Source organism: Pelobates fuscus, chromosome 4 (assembly GCF_036172605.1).
Source record: "Pelobates fuscus isolate aPelFus1 chromosome 4, aPelFus1.pri, whole genome shotgun sequence".
Classification (NCBI taxonomy): domain Eukaryota; kingdom Metazoa; phylum Chordata; class Amphibia; order Anura; family Pelobatidae; genus Pelobates; species Pelobates fuscus.
Window position 1 is genome coordinate 249,876,019 of NC_086320.1, and position 13,574 is coordinate 249,889,592.

Genomic DNA, 13,574 nt, shown 5'->3' on the forward strand with positions numbered 1-13,574 from the left:
CACACTGCATTCACACACTGCATTCATACACACACACACTGCATTCATGCACACACACACTGCACTCATACACACACGCTGCACTCATACACACACGCTGCACTCATACACACACGCTGCACTCATACACACACATACGCACACACTGCATTCATTATACACACACTGTAAATAAATATTCAATTAATATATTTTTTTTAGGATCTAATTTTATTTAGAAATTTACCAGTAGCTGCTGCATTTCCCACCCTAGTCTTATACTCGAGTCAATAAGTTTTCCCAGTTTTTTGGGATAAAATTAGGGGCCTCGGCTTATATTCGGGTCGGCTTATACTCGAGTATATACGGTACTTTTACAAATGGTAGGCCTTTGTGGGGTTTTTTTGAACAGTCAAACTGTTATAATAACCCAAATGGAAGCATAGGCTCATTAAATCCGTCTCTCAAAATTCTACTGTGAATACTGAAAAGGACAGGTCTCCTGTATGGCACTGTAGCTTCACGAAATAGTGCCATAGACATACAATGGGGGTGTCCTTTTACTCAGAAGACTTAGCTGAGCATAATTTGGGGGGTTTGAACTTAGTGGCACATATGAAATATACAAAATGCCCAGCAAAAATGCAATCCGTATGTAAAAAATGCACAAAATTATTTTTTACCACATACTTTGGCATGTAATGGTAAAAAAAATGGGGGCATGTTAAGGCACAATATGCACCTTATGAGATACCCTGGGGTGTCTACTTTTACAAATGGTAGGCCTTTGTGGGTTTTTTTTGAACAGTCAAACTGTTATAATACCCCAAATGGAAGCATAGGCTCATTAAATCCGTCTCTCAAAATTCTACTGTGAATACTGAAAAGGACAGGTCTCCTATATGGCACTGTAGCTTCACAAAATAGTGCCAAAGACATACAATGGGGGTACCGTTGTACTCAGCAGAAGTAACTGAACACATAATAAAACTTTGTACAGGAATAGCACACACCAACTTTACAAAATACACATGAGAAGTTCTTTGTTATAAGTTTGTGTGCGAAAACCCCCCAAAAACACAATTTTACTCCAATATTTAGCAGAGGTTGGCGGTAAAATGGCTACGTAGAAAGTGTCAAAACAACCTTAGGTAAATAGCCTGTGGTGTCTACTTTATATAAATATATACTTTTGTGTGGCAATTTTGTTTTCTTTTATGGCTATAAAGCTTACAAGACAAACATACCAAGTTCTAAAATCGCTCCATATTAAAAGTTTATTTTACTCCTTGTGCTTTGTGACCTGTAACTACCAAAAAAAAACTGAAAATCCCAGACACATTATATATTCTGTAAATCAGAACAACTAAATTAATTTATTTTTAATTACTTTCCTTAACCTGCACTAATTAGGCACAAATTATTATTGCAAAAACTGTAAAAAATATCAAAATTTTTCATTTTTTTTGCATTTTTCTGTATTTTTTTTATAATAAATAAGCATGTATATATATATATATATATATATATATATATATATATATATATGTTACATCAAATGAAAGCCCTTTCTGTCCTTTAAAAAACGGTATATAATATGCGTTGGTGCAATAAATTAGTCAAATGCAAATTGCAGTTGAACGCAAACAGCAAAAAATTAAAAAAATGCCGTTGTCACAAAGTGAAAGACAAGCTTCCGAAGCTCTGTCCTTAAGGGGTTAAAGGTTTTTTTTTTTTTTTTTATTGACAGGTTAATTTGTAAACTGTCACAATTTCTATTAAAAAAAAAAAGGACAGACTCTTCACAAATAAAGCACTTCAGCAAGATAAAGTACCTTAACCAATTAATACATACATTTCACTAATGTGTATAACCAAAACACTGCAAAAAAAAAAAGTGGATTGAAAGGGTGAGTATTTAAATAGTTCTATTTTTTAAAATGTATACTAAGTGCAGTACCCAAACTTTCATGGCATTCAGCAATCCAAATGTCTATATAACATGCACTAGCACATATTTCTTCATGTCCTTTACTGATATTTTAGATGCATGAAATCCATTTTGTAATCTACAACTAGCTCTGCGGTTTTTCCTTCTGTCTCGCCTCCCTTCGCTATGGCTTGCTGTCTATCACTCCCAATCTTTGCCTGTCTTGAGCACTCGGGTTCCCACCCCTAGCTCGCTCCCTCCCTCCTCCCCTCCTCCCGATTTAGTAGTGAGAAGAGAGGGGAGGGTTTATAGGCCCCGGGGCTGGGAACAGGGGGAGGTGGCAGTATTGTATCCTGAGCAAAGGAGTCAGCTGAGTATAGGCAGTGCTAAAGCACAAGAACAGTACAGATTTGCAGAAGAGTCTTAGTAGGAATCCATGGGACATATGAAAAACCGCTGAGCAAAGAGGATACAATTTTTTTTATATACATTTTGTGTTTTCAGCAAGACATTTCGTATTTCCACCATCAACTTTTTGCATCTATGTACTTTTATAAGCTCTTTCTTTTTCGCAAATTGTATGCGTGCCCCCCCCCCCCTCCAAAGATTTGCTTGGAGTGGGTGTCTTGCCTTATTAGCTCAAGTTGGGCTTAAGAAGAGGTGGGGGGAAAAAGTTCTGGGAAGTAAACGAGGAAGAGGCCAAAGGCTGTGTAGTCCACCTAACAATTCTGAGCTTCTCATCTTGTCTGGTCTATGATAAAGGCCCACTGGACACAGGACAGCTAACAGGTACCATACAAAGTAGACTTTTTTTTTTTTTTGCATTTTCGTGTGATGTACGTTTCTCTGTGCTCTAGTTTGGGGCATATCTTAAAGTGTTGGCTCTAAGATACTTTAAGTAAACTATGACTGGAAGGAATGAGAGAGCTTGGTAAAAAAAACGAGAACTGTGGTGTTGAGACTTTTTTTTAATATATATATATATATATATATATATATATATATATATATATATATATATATATATATATATATATATATAAAAATGTTTTTATCCTCTCCTAGCCAACACACGTGCTAGGGCACCCTGTTCTCAATGTAGAAAGCCAGTGCATGATTTTGCAGACTAATAGGACGTGCCATCTTCACGTGAACTGCCTTCTCCACCCCTAGCACACACTTCATTCAGACAGGGGAAGCTTTATAGAAATAGGGGCTTGGTCTGCTTTTCACTGTTGATGTATTGAAATTCCTTGCCTCAGACTCAGCCAGTGAGGTTAAAAGGTAGATCCCCAGATGTTATAGACCTACAGCTCCTATGACGTTTTGTAGTGTTGCAGTTCTCCTTTATTTTTTCGCATCTACACTGCCTATTCCTGCCCCCAATAACACCCATAGTCTCGTTAACTTGGATTTGTGTTTCTCTAATGCTGTGATTTTTTTTTTTTTTCAATTGATTTTTTTTTTTGCTACAGTTATTGGCCCGTACATTTTTAAAATGTATCTGGGGCACTTAATGTACATCTGGTCAATTAAAACCAAAGTTACCATGAACCCTAATCTGGACTTTTAAAGATCTGCCTATTTTTTATTTTATTTTTTTAACACTTCGTTAAATGTTACGTATGCACGTGGTTACCATCTGTTTGTGTTTTAACCATGCCTATGTCCAATACGAGCTGTTTACCAATAACTACAGCTTAAACTCATCTGTATGCTTTAGTATTACATTTTATTGGAAGTCAACTGCGGTATATTTTTGGTGTATAAGGAATGTGGCTACGCAAAGTCCGATTGAAACTCCTTTGCACTCATATTTTCTCTATTCTTCTTGTACATGTAAGTAAAGTCAGACCGTGCTATGCAACAGCACGTGCTTTGAAACTTGCCACACAAGGGATCCAGGTTGAGGTTTCATGTTAAGCACGTTAACTCTAAAATCTCCTCTGTAATTAGAGGATTGTACTGGAGCCTGTTCTCATTTGGCACGGTCACTGGACATGTAGAAGAAAAGGAAGCACACTTGTTTATACTGTGATTGTTGCCTATTGACCCACCAACCACAGAATCTCTTCCTTCACAGCATGTACTGCCCACAGTCCATTTTAGAGGAGGTGGGGATTGCAATTAATCTTGGGAGTCTACTACATGGTTTATTTTTAAGCATTTCAACGACACAATGTTTGTCCTGACTGCCAAGTTTTTTTTTTTTTCCAGACCCTGCCTCCTGGGAGGAGACATGCCTGCGAGGTTTTGACACAGTAATAAATAAGACACACGTGAAAAGGTGAAGCTCAAAACAAACGTGTTTTTCATGCTGCAGGGTGTAGTTTGAACGTAGAAGCGGAACACTATAGTCACCTAAATTACTTTAACTAAATAAAGCAGTTTTAGTGTATAGATCATTCCCCTGCAATTTCACTGTCATTTAGGAGTTAAATCACTTTGTTTCTGTTTATGCAGCCCTAGCCACACCTCCCCTGGCTATGATTGACGAGTCTGCATGATAAAAAAACTGGTTTCACTTTCAAACAGATGTAATTTACCTTAAATAATTGTATCTCAATCTCTAAATTGAACTTTAACCCCTTAACGCCGTTACGGCGTTCTATGCCGTCGCGGCTTTAAAGGGCTTTAAAGCCGTTGCGGCGGCATAGAACGCCGTAACGGCTTGCAGCCCTGGAGGTCTGGCGGTACTCACCTCCGCCGCGATCCACTTCTGGGGGGCTGCCTGAGAGCCCAGGCAGCCCCCCTCCGGCAAATGAGCGATCACATGGCCCCCTATAGCTGGCTATGGATCTGCCAGCAGGGGGACTGTCTAAAATATTAGACAGTCCCCCTGCTGGTAGGTAGTGTAAAAAAAAAATAATTAAGATGTTATAAAATAAATTAAATGTCTTTTTATATATATAATATATGTATATATATTATATGTTTTAAGGCCGTAAGGCCTGTATTTGTGGGAGGAGTTAAGCGTTCCATATAAACGCTACTCCCCCCCTTCCTACCTGCCGTACGCACGCTGTTCACTCAGTGACAGCCAGACTTCCGGTCCTCGCTCAGGCTCCTCCGGTCCTCGCCTCTTCCGGTCCGGCTTCCTCTCCGTTCCCCCCGCTCCTCCTTTCGGGCAACTAACATGCGAAGGCAAGGTAATCAGCAAATAGCCGCGCTCGGGCTATTTGCTGTTCGACAAACCTCCAGCCGTACTATCAGCGGCTTGCCTGCTAACCGTGAGTCTCATTCCGGTCCCCTCCACATCGCTGTGGTCTCATGGGGGACCGGAACACACATGTCGGGGATATGATTGCTGGGAGCAATTCTCTTGCACTCTTTAGGACAATGTATTTATTATTTCAATTTATATTTTTTATCTGTTGGTGAGCCTGAAGTTCTTTGGTCCTTAATTGGGATTATGGGAGTTGTAGTTTATCCATGTGATCGTTTTGCAGAGTCTCAGTTGATTACCCGTGTAATAGATCCTATTGGTTAATTTGGCGGTACTGCAGTGTATCAAAGACCGGAACACAGTACCACACACATAGTATTGCCATTAGTTATCTTTGAAATGCAGATTTGGTCAAATGATGTCATGCGATGTATTTATTACAGCGGAGGTTTCCATGACAACGAGGTGTAACTGTGGACCTGATTTGTGAATAATATCTGCTTTTCATCTCACCTCTACATATTCTGTGTATATTTTAATTCACATAATTCTTAATGCGTTTTGTGAGATCACTGTGGGTATGAGCATTGCCAGAACTTCCCAAGGTCACAGCTAGGTGGTACTGGACTGCATACCGGCGCTTCGTCCTGAGCCCAGAGCCTTGTGTCAGCTCACACTGCCTGTACTGATATTACTGGGGTACAGCCCAGAATGGCACTCTGCAAGCGAATATAGTGGCACATTAAATCTTCCCAGGGACCACCCACGCTCCCCTCTCGCCGGCACCTAGGCGGTCACTTTCAATCACCCGTCTGGGGGGTCGGGGTCCTACACCCCCCCACCCCCTCACCCCTTCACGGACTCATTAATTTCCGGTCCAAACATTAATCTTGCTATGGTTATATATATATTAATCCACTTGGGTTCAGACTCATGTTGTTATAGTGGCTATGCTTTTCTACGGAGGGGGTAAAGGAAGGGACGCCAGTAATTTTATTATATCATGCACGACATATTGGCTACGTAAGTTTTCACTCCTACTTTCCATAATGTTTTTCGTATATCAGCGCAATATTTCTAAATCTGAGGTTTTGGGCATACTTTCCATTATGTTTTAATGTATCAGTGCAAAGTCCTAGTCATTCGGCTGGTATCTCCACCTAGTGGTTTGATGGTATTTGCTGTTTTATTCTGTATAATGTGTAGCTTCTCTGCCGTCCTGTTTTCAGGTTGTTAATGGTGTTTCTTCTATTGGTGCATCCCATGTAATACCACTAAATGCCTGACGCTATGCATGTACTGTTTTATTGGGTCAAGTTAATCTAACTAACTAAACACTGTGTATATGTTGGATTTGTTTTATCTCCCAGATTACGCTTACAATTATGCAACTCCTGTTATACATGCATCGAATTACCTCAGGTTCAGGCGTAACCGCCATTTGACATTCCCCGCTGATCTCTATTAATGTTGCATACTGTCATTTGTTACCATTAGACAATCACTAGGTCGCTATTATCGCCTATTTCTATCAGGTACAATTTTGTTTCCTCCACACTTCAAACAACTGCCTCGACAAGGCCACGTTGTTACACGATGAGGTATCGAACCGACAATCACAGTTACTATTTGTTTCATTTTGTCATCTGCTAGCAGTAGACAATTACTGGTTCACTATTGCCGCCTGTTTCTATCTGGTATAAATGTGTTTTCGTTCACATTTCCTACAATTGTTACACAATTGGCCTTTGTTAAACGATTATCACCTGTTTCTATCAGGTTTGGTTTCATTGTGTTTCCTAACAACTGCCTCTACTAGGCCACGTTGTTACATGTTTGGGGTACGGGGGCTTGATTCCTGCCTTGCCTCGTCAGGCCACGGCTCCACTCCACAACTCTTCATTCGTACTCACTACCCGTAACAATCGTTTTGTTACTCACTACCTTGCTAATTTCACCCTCCTCTCTCCGTCAGCTGCTACGACGTTTTCTCGGCACAACGCCTTCATTTCATCTCCTTTCAGGTTTATATAGTAACCATCACGAGAATCTTCAGCACCCTCAGGGTCTATCGATACTGCACTATCAGCTATATCTCCATAGTACTTCACTATACTGCACATTATTTTCCTTCCCTCGACTTCAGTTCCTTCTTCTTTCTTCCTCCTTTCTCTCCCTTCGTTTCCTCTGTCTCTATCTGGGAATATCCGGGTATCTATCATTTACTACAACTTGGGTTTCCAAGCACGTTACGTTACCCCCTTATCAAGCCCCCGTCTAGGGTCAGAGAACTGGCTATCTAGGGTTAGGAGCTGGCCTTAGCTGTACACCGTAGCTGGTCCCGCGAGGCCAACTCCCCAATCTCAACACAGAGATTTTCGCCCCTCGGCCCAAATCATAGTTAGTGCCTCGCATTCACCCACCTATCGGGTTTATAGTTAGGGCCTCACCTGACACGGCCACACGTTTTTGGATCTTTACTGTCACCGAGAGGCCGCCACCACGCTAGTGGCTCGAGCCCCACGCCCAAATCATAGGTAGAGCCTCTCACCAGCCGCTTGGCTACTAGCAGGGCCTCACTTGTCACGGGGTAGTGAGCTTTTCGCTTCGGCACTAGTTAGCCAGCCAGTTCTATTTTACTTAACCATATTGTTGTTGTTTGAGTTCATTGTTGTTGTCATGTTCTTTTTCAGGATGTCCTACAAACGCAACGTCAGACGAGGGATTGCAGCATTTTCGTGTCTATTAGGGCCGACTATCCATGAGTCGCTCAGTCTCGTACCTCACCCAACTCACATCTCTCAGGCATAATCTGCATTTTGGCATCCCCTTCCGGTCACTCGGCTGTTGGGGCTCGACACAAGTTATCATCTAGTACATTATTCGTTTGCTCTAAGATACATATAACAGAATCGTGACATTCTTCCAAGAATCAGTGGAGCAGGACTTCCACAGGCATACTGATCACCCTGTAGTCTTTTCTACTTTTTTGCCACCTTTTATTCAAACCTTCATACGTACATGATCGCACTATTCCGAACTGACATACACGTTTCCGACAAGCCTTTCAAACCAAACCCCATTTTTTACACAAGATATCAAAGATAATTGGTTTATCGCTTCACAGTAACGTACGTACACAGATGGGAATACCGGGCAGTATCAGACTCCCAAAAAACAGCATTCGCGCCACACAACCAGGTCTTAAATCTATGTGCCTGCAACCATACAAGGGTTCGGGAACCCTACAACTCCACGATCACAACTAATCAGACAGGTAAGTCATGTCTCCCCAAGGAAAATTTAAGAAGGTACAAACACTACACCGCGTCACGTCAACATTCGAACCAGACAATCGAGACACTTGACCTACTAATCACTCCCTATCTACTTCTAAATACGATTCTACATTCACATTCCGTCATTAGAGTAAGTAGGACCACTGGCTGCTATTTTCACATCCATTCTATAAGAACGACATCCAGTAGCAGTACGCCGGAACAAACATTAGAGGCACTAGGAATCGGCTATATATTATACAGGAACATTCCCAACGCAGGAGTAGCAAGACATGGATTTTATATAGTGCTATAAGTGTGTTTTTCTGGCATTTCCTTTTGCCCTCTTTTTCAGGCCTACCCTCTACGTCGGTTCCGGCACACCACACCGACTTAATTCCAATCACAAGGTACTTCACTATACGATATTAACCGACCACAAATATAATATATATATATATATGTAACGTCATACGTAATGTATTTTAATACTAATATAAGTATATATATTAATATTAAAATACACTTAGAGGGGGGCGGGGCTAAGCCAGCGAGCCAAACGGTCGCATGTAAGCTGGGCTCCCGTCTAACGGGCCCTGTTACTGCTGATTTTTGCCAAACCCGTGCCGAAAACTAAACCTGGAAACGCTGATCGAGATAAGCGAGACCTGGTGACAAGATTGATACCCGTTCTGAGAACCTCGGAGACCGGGAGGCTATGCTGGCCAGACGCGGCCTAGAGGTGAGGGGACTGGGGGGAGGCGGCCGCTCTCCCCGACCCTGCATCGGAAGGGCAACTGACAAAACACCCTGTTCCCCCCCCCGGACCGGTGGGGGTTATCCCGGTCAAAGCTTGACAGACCAACTACCTGCTAAAACCCCAAACAGGGAGCTCCATCGACGGCGGGAAGAGGCGAACTCCGGCAAAATGGCCGCCTTCGCACAAGCTCGACCTATGGAGGGGACTGACCTCCTTGCCAAACTAGATGCGCTATTTGCCAAATTCTGGGAGAAGCTGGCACTCAGAGAGCAGCAAGCCCAGGCACACAACTCTCATACCCGCACTCTCACAGCGGAGCAAGCAAGCATCCAACAAGAGCGCAACCCCCCCTGGCAACCAAGGCCCTAAAATGGCGACAGCCTGCCAGAGGAGAACACATAAGCACTAAGAAGCGACCCAGGCAGCCTCCTAAAAGCCGACACTCACCCCGAGACAGCACGACAATCTTGAAGCGACGAAAGCCGCGGAGACTACCTCACCGGCTGAATAAGCGTGCAGCAGACAGACACCTCGCCCGTCACACCAGTGCAGACACGAACCCTCAAAAGCATACCTACCTAAAGCATCTCGTCCAGCTGCAACCCGCTACACGAATCCCCACATCAGTGCAGAAAACGAAGAGTCCTGCTGAATACTGCCAGCTCAGCCACGCCGGGCAACACAGAGCACAAGCACTGAGAAGACCCAGAGACCACGGTCTGGTAACTGGACTATGCCGCTATACAGCCAGAGCAGGGCGGGAGCACAAGGGCACTAGGGACTGGTGGCTCCCTTCCATACAAAGAGGTGAACTTGTGGGTTCTAGTCTTAGCAGCATGCCATTAACGGGCATAGGGTGATCAGCCCCATACAGATCCATCAACATACAGCTTGTTTTCACGGGTCACCTTGCCTTACACCAGCTCCAAGCCTTGATAAGACAGTGCAGTGGTATAACACTGGCCCAAAAAATGTTTTCTCTTGTTTCTTTTTATATTACTTCTTGTTTGTATGCCGGTTAAATTAGTGCTATCTTCTTCATGCACATAATCATCTCATGGCAAGCATAACATCTTACCAGTATGAGCCTGATCAGTTAGCAATTTGATGTTCAGTCGTCCACTCTGACAATGTTAATGTCTGCCTACCTAATATGCCTTGATAACTCTGTCTCAGATGCCCATAGCAATCTATAATGTGCCCCCTGTACCTAACAGCAGGGTCCAAGCTAACGTATTATTAGTCTTATCATTTAAAGGAACCCCACGCTAACATCTCGTGTTACTCATCATTACTTTGTACCTAATGGGACTTCGTGTTACCCATCATTACTTTGCACCTAACGGGACTTTTCGCAACTAAACGGTTAAAGCGTGTTTAAACATTATTATAAAAATGTGCATGTTCCTCAAATGTCATTCCCAGTTCTAAAAGTATAATGCTGAAACTTGTTTACAATGCTGTGACATACTGAACGCTTATGTGATTATCATAAATGCACAACCAAAATAAAGAATTAAAAAAAAAAAAAAAAAAAAATACACTTAGAATGACGTTACATATATACGTATAATTACAATAATAAATAAATAAAATAATTAAATAAATAAATAAAATATTGAAACAAAATTTAAAATAAATTATATATTCATATGTAATTTCATTCTAACTGTATTTTGTTATTAATATATATATATATATATATATATATATATAGGAAACAGAATACACTTAGCTATATATAGAATGTCATTCTATCTATATATAAAATACAAATAACCGCAAATATATATATATATAGAGATAAATACATATAATTACATTAGTATACACGTAGAATTTAAATACCTATAAATGCATATATATTAAAATTCTACGTGTATATTTAAGTAATTTTTTAACATAATTATGTCATTTGATTAATTAAAATTTGATTGACATGCCTGACAACACAGGGAGAAAGTGCATAGAATTTAATTCACAAGCACTATATTTGACCCTGTAACTCTCCAAGACACCCTGAAACCTGTACATAGGGGGTACTGTTTTACTCGGGAGACTTCGCTGAACTCAAATATTAGTGTTTAAAACTGGTAAATTGTATTACAACGATGATATTTTAAGTAAAAGTGAAGTTTTTTGCATTTTTTACAAACAAACGGCACTTTTATGGACTATATTATTGTTGTAATATGTTTTACTGTTTTTAAACACTAATATAGAGTCACATATAAGGCTTGCATTTCATTTTTTTGTCATTGAAATTTGCCAGATTAGTTATGTTGCCTTTGAGACCGTATGGTAGCCCAGGAATAATAATTACCCCCATGATGGCACACCATTTGCAAAAGTAGACAACCCAAGGTATTGCAAATGGGGTATGTCCAGTAATTTTTAGTAGCCACTTAGTCACAAACACTGGCCAAATATTAGTTTTTTGCTTTTTTCACACAAAAACAAATATGAACGCTAACTTTGGCCAGTGTTTGTGACTAAGTGACTACTAAAAAAGACTAAACATACCCCACGTTCAATACCTTGGGTTGTCTACTTTTTCAAATGGTATGCCATTATGGGGGTAATTCTCATTGCTGGGCTACCACACCGTCTCAAAGGTAACATTACTAATCTGGCAAATTTCAATTTGAAAATGGAACGTTCTATATTTGACCCTGTAACTTTCCAAAACACCATAAAACCTGTTAATGGGGGTACTGTTCTACTCGTGAGACATCGCTGATTACAAATATGTGCATTTTTTTGCAGTAAAACCTAACAGTATTATGACATTTACAGCTAAAATGTGAAGCGGAACTACAAATTAAAAAAAAATAAAAATTTCTCACAGTTTTTTAAATTTTATTCATAATAAATTATCTTTCATATATGAATATTTTATATGAAATTAAGGCCCTGTTTCTCCTGAACAAAATGATATATAATAAGTGTGGGTGCATATAATATGAAAGAGGGGAACTACGGGTGAACAGACATATAGCATAATTCCAGTTTTTGTTTACGTTTTGTTTTGATCAGAACGTGTACTATTGACTCCGTCCTGAAGGGGTTAATCACATACAGGAGGCTCTTGCAGGGTCTAGCAAGCTATTAACATAGCAGGGGATAAGAAAATCTTAATTAAACAGAACTTGCAATAAAGAGAGCCTAAATAGGGCTCTCTTTACAGGAAGTGTTTATGGAAGGTGGTGCAAGTCACATGCAGGGAGGTGTGACTAGGGTTCATAAACAAAGGGATTTAACTCCTAAGTGGCAGAGGATTGAGCAGTGAGGCTGCAGGGGCATGTTCTATACACCAAAACTGCTTCATTAAGCTAAAGTTGTTCAGGTGACTATAGTGTCCCTTTTAAAAGGGACACTCCAGGCACCCAGACCACTTCTGCCCATTGGAGTGGTCTGGGTGCCAAATCCCACTACTATTAACCCTGCAAGTGTATTTATTGCAGTTTTTTTTAATAAACTGCAATAATTACCTTGCAGGGTTAACTCCACCCCTAGTGGGTTAACTCTACCTCTAGTAGCTGTCTACTAGACAGCCACAAAAGGGCACTTCCGTGTCCCTAGCACAGGAAACCTGTGCTAGAGCGTCGCTGGACGTCCTCACGCTGTGTGAGGACCTCCAGCGTCACTCATTTCCCCATAGGAAAGCATTTTCAATGCTTTCCTATGGGGAGCTCTAATGTGCATGCGTATTAGGTCTCGCGGGTGGGATCAGTCTCGCCCACCAGCCAACGCAATCACTAGGAGGAGCGGCGTGCTCCCTGTATGTTTGGGTGAAGCCTTATGGCTTGGAGCAAAGGTTCCAGAGCCAGTACAAATAAGAGGGGGGAGAGTGGGCAACCCTGTCTAGTACCGTTAAACAGCCGAAACGGCGTCATAGGGGCTCCCGTGATCCGCACTTGTGCCTGAACGTTGTGGTACATGGCCTTCGTGGTTGTTATGAATTCATCCGGGAACCCCAGGTGTTTCAGTACCGTAAATAGAAATTGCCACCGCACCTTGTCAAAAGCCTTTTCTGCGTTGATAGCTACCACCAGCGTCGGTACTTTCGAGGTCACTTGTTGCCAGATCAAACCTATATTCCTCCGAGTGTTCTCAAACAGCTGTCTATCCTGAATAAAGCCAACCTGGTCGGCATGTACCAGAGAGGTCAGTAACGGGTTTAGTCTATTTCAGGGGTAGGCAACCTACGGCACTAGTGCCATGCACGGCACTCGAGGTGTCTTTGCACGGCACTCAAGGCTGCTAGAGCCAAACAGGCTCTGGCCTATCAGGAGTCCCAGTGAAACTTCAGATATCTGCTAATACGAAAATGTGGTGAAGGACAATCCACAATTTATACATTGCGGCACGCAGAGGAAGTGATCTCAGATCACTTCATTCCAGCACTTGTGAATAGGAATCAACTGTAGTAGAGCAGCCCTCAGCTGTTGTTGCAGCTCC

The 13,574-nt window shown here is 41.6% G+C and overlaps 1 protein-coding gene across 3 annotated transcripts in view; it reads left to right on the top strand.

Moving 5' to 3' along the window:
- Nucleotides 1-2,508: 2,508 nt before the first annotated feature.
- Nucleotides 2,509-13,574, top strand: part of LOC134608848 (growth factor receptor-bound protein 10-like) — a 568,153-nt gene continuing 557,087 nt past the window's right edge. For all 3 annotated transcript variants that reach the window (XM_063452029.1, XM_063452030.1, XM_063452031.1), the window contains exon 1: nucleotides 2,509-2,698. The gene's annotated coding sequence lies outside the window, so the exon portion shown is untranslated. The remainder of the gene's footprint in view (nucleotides 2,699-13,574) is intronic.